Here is a 19,022-nt window from a genome sequence, read left to right as displayed (position 1 = left end):
TTTACGACATTGAGAATATTACAAAAAGTTCCGGATAATTGCTCCAATTACATTATTCTTATTTACATGTAGGCGAATAATTTGATAGTGATTTATCTAATAGTTATAGTCTATCAGTTAGTGTTTTAGTATTTGTTATTGATTATTAATTATATGATACGTTGTATATGATATTAAAAAAAACTAATATTATGATTATCTGATTCTTAACCATTTTAAATTCTCTTTAAAATGATACAACTCTAAGTTGGACTTCGTAAAGTGTTGTTATCTTGTCAAATTTCACCAATTCATAAATGATAGCACAATTAAGTTAGTAATTAAAAAAAGAATCATGCAAGTTAAATAATTTATACAAATTAGTTGACATCCATCATAGCACATGATCAAAATTAAAACTATAAATGTCTATCACAGTTGAGAGATCTCAGACGCAATTTAATTGTGAAAATATTTCCAATTCAACCATTTTTTTTAGTTAAAAAATGTATCGGTTTTTGAAGTTATGAGGCTGCTTGCTTGCATTAAGTAAATGCAAGGATAAAATAAATGCAAAGTAGTTCTACTTGATTAAAGATATTTATTACAATTGGAAATTAGTATTCAATGACGTCAATCATTAATGGAATTTGAATTTTATTTTTGAAAAACTCAAGTCGTTTGTATTGAAAAATATGTTGTGATTATTTATTACTAAAAAAAACTCCATTACGTATTTATCGAACGGATCTTATGATTCGTACTTTACTTGTCAAAATTACTCTTCTTTTATATAAACTTCGCTTAGACTTATATACTTACTTATATTAATTAATAGTTCATCTTTAATTAAATAGTTGTATCTTCTAAATGCAGACAATTTCTGTTAAATTCTCAGTATTATAATTCAACTATATTATTTTATTCAAAATATTCTGTAACATACTTTGCATAATAATAATCATCATCACTAGGTTATTATGAAAATATACTTAGTTTTATTACAATGATTACAAATTCAATAAGTAACAATTGTAATAGTGTATAATAAAAATTCTTGATCCATTTGTTTATTATGAAATGCAAATTTCAGTTGGACACAAATATTTTTGTAATTATTATACAAATTAAAGTTAAAGGTTTCAAAGACTCCAACGCATTTCCTCATGTAACTGCAAAGTAATTAGTGAATTGATTACACCCCGAGTCGATATGTACAGTTAAAAAGTGCGCGTCCTCCTACTCTCCGGCTCATCTCGACAATCTCCTAATAGCATTACGTAACGACGTTCGAAAATTATATTCACACTGCCGCGATTCCACTAATTGATGGCAAGTTGCATAACGGATTCCTCGTAAATGCTTTGTCTTTGTTTAACCAGAAAAAAAAGTCCGAATTGACATTTGATGTCGCTCCAAGTATCATTCAGATTAAATGAGCGTGGCTGCTTATACAACTCGAAGAATTCGAATAATCTTTTAGGTGAGACGGACAATGGGAATGGCAGAGACGGAGAGACATCGAGTATGATATTTGACAATAAGGGGATTATGAAAGGATTCTGAATGAGCCAAAAACATATATTATGTACGCTTGACGTCAATTATATTTATTATATGTCGCTTGGCATTTAAATTTTGCGGTACATACAATAAAAAGGCCAGTTTTATTTCTCTATTTATTTTGAATATAAGTCGGATAATCACATACATGTCAAACAATAATTAACTAATACGAGAACGGAAATAGGAAAATTAGTTACATTTGTGAAATCATGAGAATATTTTGCAAAACCCATATTAGGCCATTTCCAGCTTTACGTTAAAAGAACATTTAAATATAATATTTGTGCTTTAACAAAGAAATTAAAAGAAATGTGTTTAACTAAGATATTAAACACATCATTTCCAATAACAGTTGTTTAGTGATATATGGTGTAGAATAAAATTATAACAAATAAATTAGAATAATATTTATGGTTTCTCAATTTGTTAAAGTCTATTGATATTTCATGTCAAATTTCAAGAAGATCGGTAAGAATAGATAGGAGCAAATGCAAGATTATTGATGTAAGGTTGGTAGAAATTCCACCACCAACACAGCAAAAATTTGTTTTGTCATTCTCTACGGATTTCGGCATCAACTCAAGCCTATGCAAATTTTCCAGGTAAGCCAAAATGTATATGGAGTGAATGCATCATCCTTAGTGACTATTTCCAAGTGGTTTCAGGGTTTTCAGACCGGACATTTTTCTGTACAGGACGAACCTCGGCCAGAAATCTTTGAACAATGATACAAATGTAGCCTTGGTGAAGGCAAACATTGACGAAGATCCACAGAAAATGGTAGTTGAACTGGGATTGAATGCAATGGCTTTGTCGCAAAAATTAAATCATCATTTGAGCTGCACCAAGAAATCCAGAAATCCGCTCGATGGGTTCCAGGACCACTTTTAGTAGAATCGTAACAGGTAATGAATCTTGATTCTATAAGTCATGGTATGCAAAAAGGTGCAAAAGGTGCAAAAGGTGCAAATTCCTCCACTTAAAGAAAGACAACAAAAATCAGCAACAACAATCCAGAAAAAACTCACACTACTGAAATAACCAACAATTTTCTTGCGCCTTGTCATTTCTGGCTGTTGCCAAAAAAATTGAAATAAAAAGTGTTCAGTTTCAATGAAGAGATCATTAATTAAAAGTTTGAAAGCCGATTTTGACGAATGTTTTGAAAGGTGGCTCTACTGACTTAAGAAATGTATTGAAGTAATTTAAATTATGTAGAGAAATTACAAAAGGATGAACATTAAATATATTAAAATAAAATTGTTTTTATTTTGTTCAGCCAACTTAGCAAACTTTTGTTATAAATATAAAAATCATAAACTACTGACCATAAGTCAATCCGCAATAAATTATATTTTTAACAATTATAAATAATAATCCTATTATATAATAAATTGTTTGCTAGTTTACAAATATAACCACAATTTGTTGATAAATTCTCAGTTCATATAATTTCATGTAATTTATATTATATAGAGAAGAAATTGTTCATTATTAACATTTGTAGCACCTGTTACAGTTATTATTATTCAAATAAGTAGTATTTATAGTTTTGTCTAACTACACGTGTTGAACCTTAATTATAATGATCATATGTTAATTTTACGCAGACAACTGCAAAATTAAAAGATGAGATTATTTGGTTTTGCTTAATTTAACGCATTATTATTTGTTTGTATTATTATTTGCGTTAACTAAGCAGAGAATAATTGCATAAAGTTATTGCCTTGCAAGTAATATAAAATATACACTTGTTATAATGATTTTAGTATTACTACTAGAAAACTGATTTTTAAACAAACACCATTGTGCCTCATAAAGAACATTAATTCAATTATTTTCCAATGAAATTAAGTTAACTGTATTACCAAATGTGCTTTTAGACAAAAATGATTTAAAATTTTTGATATAATAGTTATGTCATTAATTCTCATAATTCTCGGTTTTAGTATCCAATCAGTGATAATTAAAACATAAATTATAAAAATTGTTTAAAAATTTCAATTGAAAATACGTAAATCTTCATTTCGAGAAAGTCATTTTAAATAAATGTACAATGAAAATTAATATTTTTTCAATAACATATGTATGAGATTTTTTTTATAAAACTCATACAATGATAATGATTATTTTGATATTTATAATTTTAAGGATTATTTCAATTTTTGCAAATCCAAAACCATTACTGCGTGTTTAATAATTTAAATTCAGATATTATAAATGAAATTAATGTTTCTAAGCCTAGGGTGGTACATTCTGATCATACCACTTTTGCACAAGATAGAGTGCTTTAAAGTTAGCTTGTGTAGGCGTAAATTGTTATTTAATATACGTACGTATTGGACGTTGCAGCGTCGTGAAGGCTAAACTAAGTGAGATTATCCAAATACGGATAGCAATACTCATTTATGAAGTCTATATAAAACGTCGTGGCTTATAGAGAGGTTCAAAAGATTACACAAAGTCCTAACAACGTACACGGCAAAATGCGAGGCTGACATCCGTAAACAAAACGGAACAATTTCTCTGATTGAGCAAAACAAATATCGTTAAATTCCTAAGTATAGCGCGCACTCGTTCCAATAAAAATAAAATTTATATATAATTCAAAAGATTTCATTTTATAAATTATTTTTTAACGTAAAACTTAAACTTTTAACAAAATTGGTGCATCAAGCGTAGGGGTGCCAATGGCGCTTTTGGACTCTTTGATTTCTTGAGATAGGGGCGTAAATTAGGTATTTGGAACCTGAATATCAGTAATATGGTTAAATCTAAACTTTTAAATAAAAAAACGTATGCGCTTGTTGAAAATGATATTGAAAATGAAACAAGTACACACACTATTGTGTAATTGTGTTTCTTCCAGCAAACACAACTTCTATGATTCGACCATTAGAGTAATTGCATCATTTAAAGCTTATTATCTGCGTTGAACATAAAAAGTAAATAACAGTTAATACTTAAAAAAGTCACTATTAAAAACGCAATTGAAAAACATTGATCGTTTTTGAAATGCTTAAATGGAGTTTGCGCAATATGAACAGAAATTGTATTAGAATAATCAATTAATAAATGCAGAACGTGTTGATTTTTCAAGATTGAAGATTTATAAAACTTTGTTAGCAACAAAGACAAAAATATGAATTCGAAATTAAAGAGAGATTTAATAAATAATATTGAAAGTTTTTTATTTTTTTTTAGTGATCGTTATTCCGGTTTAAGGAAAAATGTTATTATTAAGTCATCAATGTTAAATGCAATAACTCCGTTTTGGCAATTTTTAAATAAAAGAGAAGAAAGCACAAATATTTTTTCATTTTCTTTACCAAAGAACGAATCCCCATTATAGCAAACAAAGTTTCAATTAACGAAGTAATTTTGTTATATCTTTTAATCCAGGTATGACTGTATTAAGTAATCTTTCAGTGGACATTTTCATATTGTTCTACTAATTTCAATAATTATCAGTTGTATTAGTTGTAAAAAATAATTATAATTTTTGGAAAGACTGGAATTCAAAAACCGGTTTGTTTCTATAAAACCTAATACGGAACTAAATATAAAAATAGTGCTGAAGATTTTCTAGTTTTTTTTTCTGATTTGATACTTATCGCAAATAATTTATTTTCATAAAACAAAAATGATATGTGTGTATTCAAAAACTCGGAAAAAACAGTAATTGATATTTTCTCCAATACAATGTTTTCATGCATGAAATTTGTTAATTACAGAATGCGAATTTAATGGTGTATCATTAATTATACAAAATCACCGGCATTGTTTTTGTGTCGGCGCTAAAAGCGAATAATTAAAGACACATGTAGAATATTTACAAAAATATTTGTTTCCCATTTAATTAGTTATTTTTGTTCAACGATGAGGAACAAGTAAACAACAATGTTGAACAGCGAACTCCAATTTTCTGGATGGCTATACTGCATAGTTGCTACCTCACTGGTCAATAACAAATAAACCGCTGCTTACGTAAGTCCACGATGCAAAAGAGCGAAGCCATAATTCCCATTGTTTATTTTTTTTTGTAAAATTATGTATCTAAGAACGTACAAAAATAAATATGTATGTATGCCATAACGCTGCGGTTCTTGTTTTATCATTTCATTATCATACTTATTTCGTTGACGTTTCCATCGTGTGGTCTAATAATGACTGTGTTTTATAGTAGTTGATCGTTTAGAGAGGATGAAAGCTAGAAAAGAAAATAATAAACAATTGGATATTTATCAATAGTGGAATATGTTATAAAAAAAGAACAGTAGAGAAGTTCTCGTCCTCTTTTTCCACTGGGTCGGCCATTTGCGAACGGGCACGCTCCATTTGCCGCAATAAACGGGATCCGAGAGACCATCATTATTAGAAAAGCCAAAGCCAACAAATCCATCGATTATCATTCCATTTTCTCTCTTGGCTTTTTGATGAATTACCTCAATTATAAAATATAATTATTTATTAAATGCACTGCTGATTTAAGCTCGTGCAATAATCATTAAACCGTACCGAAGAGAAAGAAGTAAAACGGCAACTAAAAGAAACAGTTTTAGTAATAATAATAGTAATTGTTATTATAAAGAAAAATAAATGTATATGATACAATAATTTTAAATCGTATTTTGATATATTAATATTTCCATAATTTGTGATTACAGGTCTAAATTACAGTCGTTATTTTAATTACATCAAATTTTCCATATTTGGTCATTATATTTTATAGCCATTTCTAGTTTTTGTATTAATTATGTCGTCTCAGGAATATTACCAATTGATACATTTTTATTTCACCTTTGTCAATAACAAAGTTTGACTATAAATATTTCATTTATGCATTATATAGATGCATTTCTCGGATTCTAAAGTAGCGGAAAGATTTATGAAGAGACGATCGTTTCTACAGGTCAAAGAGACATTATGCTTTTTTCCTTTTGTCGACCTTGTGTAATGATATGCAGAATATATTTAATGACTGCATATATTATATATATATATATTCTTTATTTTATTTTTAATTATAAGTAATTTACATATTTTAATATCTGTAAATATATTTAATTTGTCAAGCATCAGTATCACGGAATATATTTGTAAATTAGTATTACTGAATGACGAGATGTAGAAAATGTTTAATTACAAGTTTAAATTAATGTAACAATATATTATTAGAGTAATTGTGTCTTTTGAAACTTGTTCTTACATGTTATACAAATAACATATGGACGTCTTGAAATACATTTTTTATATTAATTAATTTCTTTTTCTACTACATTTGCTTTGATTTTGGTTATATTCTAGAGAGATAGATTGTAAAGAAATCAAATAAACTTATTGTTTTTATACTTAGATAGAAATAAATCAAATAAAATAGGTAAGTTTACAGGTTGAGTGTCTATTACCAAATGCTTTTTTTTAAACATCATTCTGAAAAGTTGCATAGGATGAAGAAAATAACATACAAGAAATTAGTAATGAAGTTATCCAAATGGCTCAAAGTTGCAGCCTCAAAGAATAGAATAGAATTAGATTTAGAAACGTTAGCACAAAAAGACAATAAATTAAGGATAAAATGAATGAAGTTCCTGCCAAAGATAACAACCGAAAATTATAAAATTTGTTGACTTTGAAAACGTTTTTTTTAGTAAAAAATGTTCCTCATTTAAAAAAAAATAAAATTGTCAAGTGATTAGTGTTAAATGCAATAACTCAGTATATGCAATTGTTAAATAAAAGAAAGAGAAAAGAACAATCAACGTTAGATTCATAATTTAAAATATGATTTCACTTTGTAGGTAAGTTGACCGTTTATTTAATAAAACTGTAGTTTGTTTACTTATTGTACTTTCTTTACTTATTATTGCCTGTGAAAATTAAGTTTCGCTTAAAGAAGTAATTTCGTGGAATGGATACTATAAGTAAAGTAGTGAATACATTAACAAAATGGATTAGTTATGCTTTTGTATACTAACCAAATTTGTATTCAACTTAATATGAATCTAGGTCTTTCAATACTACTTGAATATGGTCACCATATACAAATAGTTTACACTTCAACCATAATATACTTAATTCATACATTTTAACTATTTTGTTAACATAAATGGCATAATTATTATAATTCTTGTAACACATTCCCAATTTGTTTTTATAAAATGATTTTTGTCATCAAAGAACCCAAAATAATTATATAATATGAAATAAAGTTGTTTTAATTACTTTTAAAAGATTCATTAAAAAAAACGATTATTCATTAATTATGAAAAAAATCTTTCATTAATTAAAAGGAAGAGTAATAATAATTGCATTTTATATTATTTGAACTCCGTATTAAGTTTTTGAAAATAATATTATGTAATAATTAATTTAAAAAAAAACAGTAAATTGTATAAATCTATAAATTTCAAAGTATCTAATATATACAATATAAATTATTTATCATAATAAACATAGTCATATGCACTTATTTAAGAAAGTAAATACAGTAGAACCTGTTTTTTGCGGTCCTTTTTTATGCGATTTTTTTAAAATCATTTGATCATATAATTTCATTATTTTTATATATTGTAAATACAATGTTATAAATGTTCACTACTTAATAACTATAAAAGTTACAAAGGAATTACTTTTAAAAATAATAAAATTGAAATGTAATTAATTAGTACAAATTACGCGCAACTGACAACAATAAAAAGGAAAATCATCGCAGCTTTCTTCAACATTTCCCTGTTCATTTTTTAATTATACGTTCGACCTTTGACACTGACATTGACACGACCTACATTCTGCTGCAATGTAAGTGATGAATCTTCGTTTCTATTCTGTCTGCTCATATTTTTCCTAAGCAATGTGCACATTGCGAGTATAAAATATCGCAAGTTTGGTATAGCATTTGACTTGTGAACTTATCACGTTCGCACGTGAAGTATTATAGACTTCCGGTGGTGAAATTGAGGTGTCTTCGCAGCACCGACGATGGCGGACGTGAGACACCGCGAAGCCCACAAGCGATGTAGGTTTTAAGGTTATACATTGTATTTCTTCCGTACTTATAAATGCATGGACGTCTTAAGACAAACATATTATTGTCTGTTAATTGGATTGAAGAACGTTTTCCAAAATGAAAACGAAATTTTTGCCTCTATTTAAAGTGGTTACTCATCATCAAATATTTTTATTTATAAATTGAGATGATTCATTATATTTATTATATACAAAATTCTACAGTTCTATGATATTAAATGTTGTGTTTGTTAATAATATCCTACCGTGGTTGACATTAAATGGATAAGCTTTCCCGGTGGATAGTTACCATTATGATTATTTTGAAGATCAATAATTACTTAAATCTATATACTAAATTTTGAAGTATGCAACATTTCAGCCTATTTGTTATTTCACTGAGTAGGCCAATAGCCAGAACATTAGTATATGACTTCAGATTATCTTGGTATCTATTACTAAATGTTGGTATTGTATCCTAGACCATATCTATATGAAGATTTTCGTGTATTTGTTTATTCTTGACGAACCACGGAGATTGAAATCTTTGTAAATAATACAAAGTTTGATTTACTGGCCGCACCCCATAATTGGATACCATACGTCCATACTGGTTTCAGTATTAAAACATGGTAAAATGTATTCTAAAATACCAAATAATATTTATGTGAAATACATTTTTAAAAATCTTACAGAAAAGTTTATATTTATTGCAAGAAGAATATTTACAGATAATTACAAACAAAAATAATAAATAGTTACAACATTACAGACATTTGCTTTTTTTGATAAACTTCCCAATGGAAGTTTTTACCACTATATTCTTCTGTAATTTATTGCTTGGCAGCCGTGTTGTAGGTTAACTTCGGTATATTGATGCTCTGCGATTCCACTATTCCCTTTTGTCTGTCCTATCCTCGACTGTCCATTCATGATGAATGATGGCCCTATTGCTGCAAGCTCCGAGAGGGCTCACAAAGAGCTTGGTTTGACCAGGAATCGAACCGGCGCCCCCCGAATCGTGTATAGGGCTTAACCATTCGGCTATTAGTCGCCCTGGCCACAGAAATTAAATATATTTTTTATGTAAAATATATCAATTAAAAAAAACTGTTGAAGAATTAGGAGTTTTCATTAATTTTAAAATGCCTGTTGAAGGTTATACTCAAGCAATTGATACTAATTGTATGAGTGATCAGTAATTTGAACCAGCTCGGGACAAATAGGACTGTACGTTCGTAACTAGTTTAAATCTAATAAATTTATTTCATTTAAGAAATAAATGAAACGCAAATATTGTTTAAATAATAATAGTATAATCATGGACTAATTTTCAAAAAATTTCTATTACCTCAGAAAATTAGAACAATTAACGAAAAACAAACATGCTAAATTTTACATTATTCTTATAAAACTTTTATGAAAAGTAAATAAAAATATTTATTAGTTTGTCTGTTCTAAACTTTTGTGTTGTAACCGCAAAAAAATACCCAAAGAAACTCATACCGCAGTATGGAAAATAATGATATGAATCTTTCTTGTGAAATAGTTTTAAAAACAGAATTTCCTTGGAAACATATTTTCTACTTATTACGTACATTTGTGTATATATAAAATAAACATATGCAGTGAAACCTCGTTTATCTGTTACAAAATTTCCGGATTTTTACTCGTATAGTGATACAATTTTCCTCATATAAACTAATGTAATATACGATAATGCGTTCCATTTTGGAATCATATTTATTACAATTTATTTTGCACGTTAGGCGAAATGCTCGTTAAGGGAGGTTCCACTGTATTTTATATTGCATAGATACATAGATAATAAAGAAAATCATACATTGCTGTACTTGAATATACGCACTTATTTTTCTTCTCAGTAACCAATTTTCGCAGAATATTAAACTTTACATAGTGAAAGGACGCAACTAATTTTATATATTATTATTGTAGAACTTATTTGACCATGACTACATTGTTTATTTTTGCCCGAGGGAAATAACTGATGTAATACTAGATAGAGAATTAATTATTGATTAAATTACTGTTTTTGTTTTAATTCAAAAAACAAGTATATACAATTTGTATTATTATAAGGAATCATGTCATATTTCAGAAAAATAAATAAATTTATAAAATTAAGTAAACAAAAGTAGATTTATACTCACGGTAATTATATTGGAGTGGAGTCACAAATCTCAACTGATGATTTCTGATGATCGGTTAATATATACACACTTTTATACCTGAGGCAGCATAATCTAAAACCATCCTGAATATATAAAGAGCTATTCTGGGCATTCTTTTGTGAATCTCCGAAAATTTGAGTATTCGAAGCTCCCAGTACTTCAAGAATTAACAGTCATTCAAAGCCCTAGGTCAAAATTGCACTTTCTAAATTCTTAAGATGTGTCATGAGTTTAGTATTTTTTGTAAGAGTTTTTAAAATAATAAAAAAATAATGATGAATAACAAAGGGTTATATTATCTGAATATAGTTAGAAAACAAAAACATATTCAAATTAAGTTATTTTATAGATTTTTATTAAATTTCAGCAATATGTTTTTATTTGTACTGCAACCAAATAACTAATGTGATTATTTTTAAATAATTCGTAGATATCTAACCTAAATGTAAATAAAAATAATAGAATTACAAGAAATGATATATGTTTTTTCTCTATTTGTACTCTTGTAGAACTACTTTATCTACTTCACTTAATTATACTATTTTCGGTTACTTTTTACAGGGTACTCCTCGTATATGCTTCGATCAGTCCGGTCTGTAAATTTCTTAACAACATATAAAAAATCTTGAAATCCATCATTATATCCATATAACACTTATTTTCATCCCAGCAATAATAATATTATTAAAATATTTTGAACTTGAATGTTACTTATTAATAAGCAATTACGTTGATGTATTGAAATACTTAAAAAAAACATAATTTTCATTTAATCATTCAACCTTTGGACAGAAACTATTAATATTACAATTTCTACACATTTTTATATTTTTAATTACTCAAATGAGTAAATATATAAATATATATAAATATAAGTTCTAAGAAAATGTTTCTTTCTTTTACCATAGTTTATTAGAATTTTTCTGATATAAGTGTGGAAAATAATATCATTTAATGACCTCCATTTTTTTGTTGAAACGTAATGACTCTTTCTAATGTATGAACATTTCTAGCTCCAAATTTGTAATTTCTTTATGAATATTATATTTAAGCTGATAATCAGGTGCCCGGACATCGGGATAGCGGGGCCCACCCTGTATATTAAAATAATAAATATTAGATCTACCAAAAGAGAGATCCTGTTCATATCAATTATTTTCCTTCACCGCATTGGAGATAATTGATCATTTTTTTGTGGATATAACCCACGAATAGCTGGAGAATAAAGGTAAATTAATGATTCACAATGGATAAAGAATACTAAATAATTGCTTATGTGTAAGTTCTTTTAAAGCCTATCTACATCTACGGAATACAGTGGTTGAAATCAAGCAGGAAGTCAAACATTGCCATTATAAAAAATCCAGTCGAAGGGCCCAAAAAGAATCATTGGAAGGATCATTACAAACAGGAGAATTCCCGAAGATCTTCAAATGACTATTTTGAAAAACAGTAGCCAATATGAAAATAAGTAAGTAAGTAAAAAAGACATATCAATCTTCACAACCCAACAACAGAACCGATATAAACCATTGGATCTACCATTGATATTTAATAACTATTTAATAGTTAAGACAAAATTGGTAACTTGCGATATATAATAAAATTTGTAAACTACTAAATTATTTACTGAATGTTTTTCATATAAAATTGATTTTAATTAAATAAAATGATAATTGTAATATAATGTAAATTGAAAAAATAAATAAAAATATTTGCAAAGCAATTGATTTTAATGCAAAGAATATTTCATAATTACCAACGAAACTTTCAAAGTCCAGACTTTCATTAATTATTAATTTGTAAATTGAAATGAATATCACTTAGCTATGAAAAAAATGGAAATGGAAATATAACGTTTAATTTTAATTATATTTTTTTATGCTTCTGTTTAGAATATACATTTTATTTTTCAATAATGCTATAAACAAGACGTTTATTTAATTAGGAATGTTAAAAACAAGTTTAATTGCATCTTCTGGAATAAAAAATATATTTATTGATATAGTAATAAATCACAAACATTTTTTATAATAACATAATTCATACTGAGCAAATTACATTTATAAAAGAAAGAAAAATATGTATATTTTAAATGGAAGTGACATACAAACGATGTAATATCATCATTATACCATATGTACATTATAATCCGATATAATTACAATAAATGGTATTTAATATGTGCGTAGTTAAGTTAAGAAACTTTTCTTAAAAATTATATATTTCTTTACATTTTCATTCGTTAGTATCTGTGATACTGTGATTCAGAAAATATATCATCTACTGTTTAAAATTAAAGTAAAATATGCAAAAATACCATAATTACGAAATAATTTATAGCGGACGAGTGAAACAACTGTGTGCGATGACCAATGGAATGTAATGAGTTCAAGGACACTATCGTAGGATTAGATTAAACATCTTTAATTAATACACGATGTATTACAAAGAAATAATTAAGTTAAACAATCTTGATTAATGTGAATAGAAATAAAACCATTAATAAATAATGATTAATTCGTGTGATAATACTTCCACTTTTAAATTTATAAAATTAACCCATAAGACCTAATTGGTTAATTGTTAAAATACATTCAAATGTTAGTACTATTGAAATATGAAAATTTAATTTATATAATAAGAAACTAAAGTTGCTCAAAATACTGAGATTATAAAATATGCTTAATTTAATATTTCTTAAGTATAATTCAGCGAAAGTACTTTTTAGTCTCTGCATATATTGGATGAATTGCATTCTGTTTTCTTCTTTAGTTAATGTTGATGTTGTCTTTTTCTTTTGTTCAAAATCCTACTTTCTTGATTCCTTTTCTTTAGATTACTCTGATATAGATTTATAGAAAACATTTATTGCAACAGCAGATTCAGATTAGACAAAATTAAGCAACTTTGACAAATAAAAGAAATATTTCACCTAACCTTCATTTTCAACTATATATAAAACTGTTTTAATATATTGTTGTTAAATATGATTATTTTACAAATATATAATAACATATTATATTACTTACTCTAGGTTAAGGATAATCAGTCTATTTGTAAAATATTTAATTGCTAAGATAATTGCTCAAATTGTTGATTATCAAATTTGTAAATTTAATATATGGAATATAGATATATATATAATATTTTGAACTTCGACAGATATTTCTTCTATCTCACATATTATGTAGTATTAAGCAGTTTATGAAAACAATGAATATGTTAAAAAAATGTATGCTATCCTAATTTGACATATGTGAGTCATGTGTCATATAATATGACACATGTCATATCTCATATGATTAAGTTGTATATTTCTTTTAACTGTTAGGTGAAGATACTTATACAAGAGAAAAGTACGCAAAACTAGAACGCAGAAAGAACAATGAATTTCGCGAGACCAACTTTTTTGTGTCAATGGGTTACATACCCCATCGCACGTAATCATCTTCAACTGATCAAGATAAAATTCAGCATAATGATAATCCTTAGAAATCTTTAGTAAATTTATATAATAGGAACCGATTTGGTACACCTGTCATGTCGGAAGTGATTGCGGAATCGCTTTCAAGGCGCGAGCAGTGTGCAGCGGCATTCTCTCCGTCTCTAAGTTCATAACAATTAGGAACAGAGTCAGCAATTCTTTGCAACAATGAGCTGAAGAGAAAGATTACACAAAACGATTTCCGGCCGATAAGAGGAAGTAGGATATTGCGTTGCTTCTGCTGCCGTTCCCAAGCCCCCATTTATTAGCATCTCGGCAACGTTCTCCCGTCCCCGAAATCTCTCCATACAGTTTCGTTCTACCTTGTTGCATCACAGCAAAATTTGGTCTTTTACATTTGCCGGCGAAATGGTATACCAATGTAAGTCCATTGAACCTACCCAATATACGACACAATTTGTATGTACGCACCAATTTCACTTTCACTCTCGTTCGGAAATTTGCCTGCCATCACTTTCGTAGAAAGCCCTCTCACGCTGATTCACTTTGCTGGACGAATTATTTATACAATCTGTCCGTTCATTTCCTGTTAAATTTCCAAATAACATTCTTCTACATAGAATCTATTTCATTTAATATCACAAGGTGTTTGACTCAACATTCTTCTTTTAAATAAATTTAGACATATCGCAGTTTTAAGTTGTGGATGGTAACAGGAATTAATTTCTAAGTAAAAAAAATAATTTGTATTATATTATTTACGTGTACGTGACGAAAATTGTGTTTATATAATAAATTGTTGTAAAATGATTAAATAATAAAAGATATTATCAAAATGGTAAAAAGAGGATATACAGTGGAACCTATACAGCTTAACGAGGAATTCTCTTAACGAACAAAAGAATAGTAAGAAAAATGAATCGCTGAGAAGTCCCGAATTGCGCGCCTGATACAACATTTTTAAAACTATTGTACACATATTATATTTATTTTAGAATATGTTTCATTATATGAATATTTCATTATACGAGTAAAAATCCGGAAATTTTGGAACGGATTTATATTTATATTGTTATACATATTAATTAAGAAAATAAAACATTTATATATCAGATTGATTATTAAAATATATATGAAATTCACAAATTTCATCGTTTTTTAAAATAATTTAAAGATATAATAAACTATTATTTTATAGCAAATCCTATAGAAAACACCATGATATAAACCAAATAGTAGACAAAAACTATATAAATATTTGTATCAAATTGCTCATGAAATGTATATTGCACTTTCACAAATGTCAACTGCTCAATTATTATTTAATTAATTAGAAATAGAAAATTATCAGTTTAGAATAAATGCTGCAGAAAAAACCGGTATATATGCTAATTAGGAGATTATATCATGGGAGTTTATAGTTTCGATAAAATAGAACTGTTGACTTTTTTTAATAGAAATTCTGTCAGAAAAAAAAATGTTTATTTTAGATAATCTATTAAAATTGTACATGATCAATCGCACTTTCACTTATTTTTACATTACACAAATATTGTTAATAAATAATGTGTATACTCATAAATGTTACTTTTAAGAAACAATAAATACTAATATAAAACAATACTCATTCTGTTTTTCTGGATTTCCCGTTTTGCTTTGGATTTACCAAAAATTGTCGTGTCCCGGGATTAAGAAATCCTTGGACACCGTGGATTATCTCGTAGTTATGTCGTTGTGGAGTCTTAAAGGGGTTTATGAATATTAAATGCATTATTCTTAATTATTTTATTATACACATCGGAGTTTTAATTAGAAGTCAACTATACAATAGTTGATATCATAGATTATTACTAAGAGTTACCTTCTCCTCTTAAGTTAGTATTTATGAAGTAAGTGCTCTTCCTTGGACTCTCCCAAGTAAGACCATGTTCTTCGTTGGACCCTCTTAGCTAAGACTTCCTCTCAGTTCGGTCTCCTGACTAAGACTAAATTATATAATACAAAAATGTGTTCATTTCAAAAAAGGGCTGTGTGAGATGTAAGGAAATCAGTTTTGAGCTTGTGGAAAATACAACCGTTTCTTTATCTAAGTTTTATGATCCTGGCCAAATATTTAGGGGCTGAAGAAGGCTGTTAAGTCGTGATATAATAGACGCAACTATACGATTTAATGTGTAACCGTCCATCGGAATATTCCACAAATTATTCTAAATAATCACATACAAGTATCCGTTTGTATATTTGATGGATACGTTAAATATGAATTGTAATTATTAAGAGGATAGTGGTAGACCATATCTAATATACATATTAGTTATACAATAGATTACAACAAAATGGTCGGCCACGACAAAATATTAACAAACAGAAATCAATTTTCACAGATATACAATAAGAACTATTAGCCAATAATACATTATAGTTTTAACAGTAGATTTTTCTTGCTGATAAACACATTTTTCAAGTATCTATAAAGTTATTCAAAAGGTTTGTTGTTAATTGGTCAGACAAGTAAATTAATTTGAAAGAAAATAAACAACATGTCTTAACGTGTTGTTTGCATTGAAATTAATATTTTCTGTACACGACAGTATCCATTGAATTTCTACTAATTGAAGTCAGTTAATACCCGGTATTATACTTATTACAAGTGGATTTTTGCGAATATTCGTTTGACTCTCCTTGAACTTCTCACAGAAGATTAAGATTGTATTTTTTTTGTATCCATCCATATGAAAGTGTAATTACTGTATTGTAAACATCATTAAAGAATATAAATCTTAATGAAATACTCTTTTATTATATTATTTTTCAATGTTAATAAATACTATTTATATATGTGATATAAGAACTTCCTAGTAAAAATTACGTATTTTGATCCGATTTATTTCCAACTCATGACTTATAAGTTCAACATAAACTGTTTTCTAGAATCTATATTAATAAGTCTAAACATAGATTCATTTATTTTTATTACTTTATTTTCCTCAAATTCTAATCAAAATATCTTACCTAATTACTTTAATACAAAAAACAAACAGATTATTTATTAATTATATTTAGCCTAATTTCACGACGTCCTCGTACTCATTAGGTTTTATTGGTCATCTCGATATCACCATGAAGATTATGTTTACCCTTTTATTATAGGATTATTTCATGGTAATAATGTAATATGAATTTTTTAGTTTTTACAAACAAATATTTATTTCAAAAGTTTGTTGTAATTTAGTTATTTGGTCGGCAAGAAAGTACTTTTCGCCGTTTTTAGTGTAAAATAAAACTCTTTTTTGTATACAAAGACTGAACTTGAATCAATATATATTTTAGAGTTTTTCGATGGCCTTTTCCCATCCTTCTGGTAACTTTATGATTCCGTGCTCATAAAACTGCTGGTCCTTATCAGTAAAAAACTGAACCAATTGCAATTTCAGGTCATCATAATTAATGAACGTTTTACCATTTAAAAGATTATATGATGATACAAGGTCAAGAACAACCAAGCTTCAATAATTTTCGATGAATGACGATTTGACAAGTTTTGGTGTAACACGATTTGCCAACTCAGACCATTTTAATTACTTGTTGTTGTTATATTTAACCTCTCTGCAATATTTTGCAGTTATATGACGATCCGATTCAATTATGACTTTGATTTGATCATCGTAAACTTCAGAGTAGGTCGATCAGAATGTTAATCATCAATTTTAAACCAATTTTTACACGTGAATTTTGTTAAACTCCATACATCGCTCCATATATGTTCGTTTTTCACTGATAAAATTAACTAAAAGTTACATCTCTCAAATGACAAATAGAAAAACTTAATATTGGTGGAAGTACAGTGGAACATCGCTTAACGAGCACTTCGCACAATTTATATTGTTTGTATATAAATTGTAAGAAAAATGACTCGCTTAACGAGCGACGTTTCGCATAACGAGTAACGAGGACAAGATAATTCCCAGATTGTGCGCTTGGTACATAAAAAAACATGTGTACATATATTATTTGTAATTTGTGTTTACTGTAAAAGCAAAACAAAAATGTATTGAGACCAATCATTATTAAAATATATAAACAAACTATGTACGTTTTTTTTATATATTCAAATATAAAAAGTATACGACTTTGTAGAGGCGTAAACTCAGTTCAATATGAATGGAAAACAGTTATTAGCGTTAGAGGACTTTCTAGTTGCATCTTAGTGTTGTCTGTGAACTTTTATTAAGACATGTTATTTCTGATTTTTTTGTGCAAAATTTAATAACGCATGTCTCCGAATAAAACGGATTATGCTCGTTAAGCGAGGTTCCATTATACTTCAAAACTAACATATTTATAAAAATCAAAATTTCCTTCTTGCCAACCCAATATATCATCTGTTTGAATAAACTTATATATAACAATTTAACTAATTAACACTTTCAATTGCTTACTAAAATTGTTTAAAATCTATATTTTAGCATAAACATCTACAGCTATTATGAATTATAAAGAAAACACCGTGACCTTAAAAAAATACATCCAGAAATATCAACGTATGTCAGAACTTTCTTAGATGTCTAATTAATTTATTAGTTTGTAGAATTCGATTACAACCATTTACATGTATTCATTTATCAATACAATTTCTCGTTTATACTATTCAAGTAATGCCTCTTTATATCTAAACTGAAGAATTAATCGAATAATAATTATACCAAATTGATATAATTTGAGTTGTTTTAAAATAGATCCAAAAATCATAGTAAATAAAGTCTAATTTAAAATTATAAACATTAAACAACAGTATATTATGCAGTTAATTTTTTGTTAAGAATTGTTAT

This window comes from Nicrophorus vespilloides, unplaced genomic scaffold (genome assembly GCF_001412225.1).
Source record: "Nicrophorus vespilloides isolate i.1.1-1 unplaced genomic scaffold, Nicve_v1.0, whole genome shotgun sequence".
Lineage (NCBI taxonomy): Eukaryota > Metazoa > Arthropoda > Insecta > Coleoptera > Silphidae > Nicrophorus > Nicrophorus vespilloides.
Note: the sequence above shows the minus strand (reverse complement) of the source record.